We start from the raw sequence: 2378 nt of genomic DNA, 5'->3' as shown, positions 1-2378 counted from the left end.
AGAAGACATTCACTCAGATAATGAAGTATTATTGGTGCTTAACATAAATGCACCAAAATGGTATAACATCCAAATTTGTAAAGGTGAAATTAAAGGACCTTAAGCAAGAAATATTCACTAAAACTACACTGATGGGAGATCTCCACATTCACCTATTAGAACTAGATAAACTAAACCAAAAAATAAGCAAGAAAGAAATAAAGGAAGTGAATGAATTTTTAGAAAAATTAGGTTTAATAGATATCTGGAGAAAACTGAATTGAAATAGAAAGAAATATACTTTCTTTTCAGCAACAATTGGTACATATAAAAAAAAAAACTTACCATAAACCAGAACATAAAAACTTCACAACGAAATGCAGAAAGGCAGAAATAATAAATATGATTTTCAGATCATAATGCAATAAAAATTATAATCAATAATGGTTCTTGGAAAGGAAAATTAACAATTAATTGGAAACTAAATGATCTAATTCTACAAAATTGGTGGATCAAGAACAAATCATAGAAAAAAAATCACTGATTTCATTGATGAGAATGAAAATGAGGAGACAGCATATCAAAATGGATGGGATACAGCCAAAGCTTTCTTTCCTGGTTCCTGAATGCCTTGCCCTCAGCTCTGGGAGGGACAAAGAAGAAAAAAAAAACTATTGATATGGATGTTTTCTAGGTGTCCATGAGGATCTTCACTAAGAAACTGCAGCACCAATATCTGCCATTAGAAGAAAAAGAGCAGTTACTACATTTTTATGTGTACCAAGAGACAATGGTTGAATCCACCTTTATGTACCTGACCTTGGACCTTCCTACTGCTCCACTTTAAAAGGATGAGAAGGAGCAGCTGATCATCCCCCAAGTGCCACTCTTAAACATCTTGGCCAAGTTCAATGGCATCACTGACAAGGAGTATAAGATGTAAAAGAAGAACTTTCTGATGCACTTCCAGCTTACCAAGCTACCCCTGTATCTTATCTTTTGTATTAAAAAGGTTCACCAAGAATGACTTCTCTGTGGAGGAAAATCCAACCATTGCCAACTTCCCCATCACAAATGTGGACTTGAGGGAATATCTTTCCAAGGAAGTGCAGGCTCTACAGAAGGACACCACCCATGACCTCATTGCCAACATTTTACACGATGTGAAGGGAAACCCATTGAGGGCTCTTTCTGAATCCATGTGCTTCACCATGGGACAGGTAAGTATTATAAGCTTTAGGATTTCCAAGTCAACTGACATGCTCCCGCAGATGATCACACTGTCAGAGGCCTACATCCAAAAATGGAAGAGACATGATAGTGATGAAACCAACCAGAACAGGGTGTGACCAGGGTCTTGCCTCCTTTCTCTCCATCTGTGGAAGCTGGGGATTTTCTGAGGACAGAATGGGTGATGAGGCTGCCAGATCCCTGGGCTGTGTCACTCTGCTGTCCCTTTTTCATACTTGGTATAACTCCTTTGTCTTTCTCTGTATTTTTGTCTTCCATTCCTGTTCTGCCTGCCTCTGAACAGGCAAGGGCTCTCTCACCAATGTCATTTATTTCCTAAAGGTCAGTTACCTGAGAGTTCCTGAGAGAAGCACTAGTTGTTCCTTTCAGGAGGCCAGAAGCCTTCTTGAGCTTGTTCCCTAAAGGTCCTTCCGTTTGAGAGCATGTGTTCTGGAGCATATTAAAAATCCAGGTGCTATTCCTGGGGAAAAAAGGGACAAAATTAATATTTACATCCTTGAATGCATATATCAATAAAATAGAGAAAAGCTGATAAATGAATTGTACAAGTAATTAAAAAAACTATAAAAATATAAATTAAAATCTTTAATTGAAGATAAATTGGAAATTATAAAAATCAAATGAGAAATTAATAGAACTGAAAGTAAGAGAACTATTGAAGTAATAAAGAAGACTAGATGCTGGTTTTATAGAAAAAATAAAATAGGTAGATCACTGTTTAATCTGACTAAAAAAGGAAAGGAGAATCAAATTACTAGTATCAAAAATGAAAAGGATAAATTTACCACCAATGAAGAGTAAAATAATGCAATCATTAGGAACTATTTTGCACAATTATATAACAATAAATATGATAATCTAGGTGAAATAGATGAATTTTTACAAAATATATAAATACATCCTATTAACAAAAGAGGATATAGAGTATTTAAAAATAATCTTATCTAAGAAAAAGAAATTGAACATGCCATCATTGAACTCCATTAGAAAAAAATCCCCAGGCCAGATGGATTCACAAGTGAATTCTATCAAACATTTAAAGAACTATTAAGCCCAATATCATATAAACTATATGGCAAAATAAGCAAAGGAGAAGTCTTACAAAATTATTTTTATACATAAACCTGGAAGACCAAAACCAAAAAAAA

At 34.6% G+C, this 2378-nt stretch overlaps 1 pseudogene; it reads left to right on the top strand.

Moving 5' to 3' along the window:
• The first annotated feature begins 568 nt into the window (after positions 1-568).
• LOC123252540 lies at positions 569-1328 on the top strand (annotated as a pseudogene).
• The last annotated feature ends 1050 nt before the right edge of the window (positions 1329-2378 follow it).

The sequence above is a fragment of the Gracilinanus agilis genome, chromosome 1, assembly GCF_016433145.1.
Source record: "Gracilinanus agilis isolate LMUSP501 chromosome 1, AgileGrace, whole genome shotgun sequence".
Taxonomy (NCBI): Eukaryota; Metazoa; Chordata; class Mammalia; order Didelphimorphia; family Didelphidae; genus Gracilinanus; species Gracilinanus agilis.
This window is presented reverse-complemented; position numbering and strand designations above follow the sequence as displayed.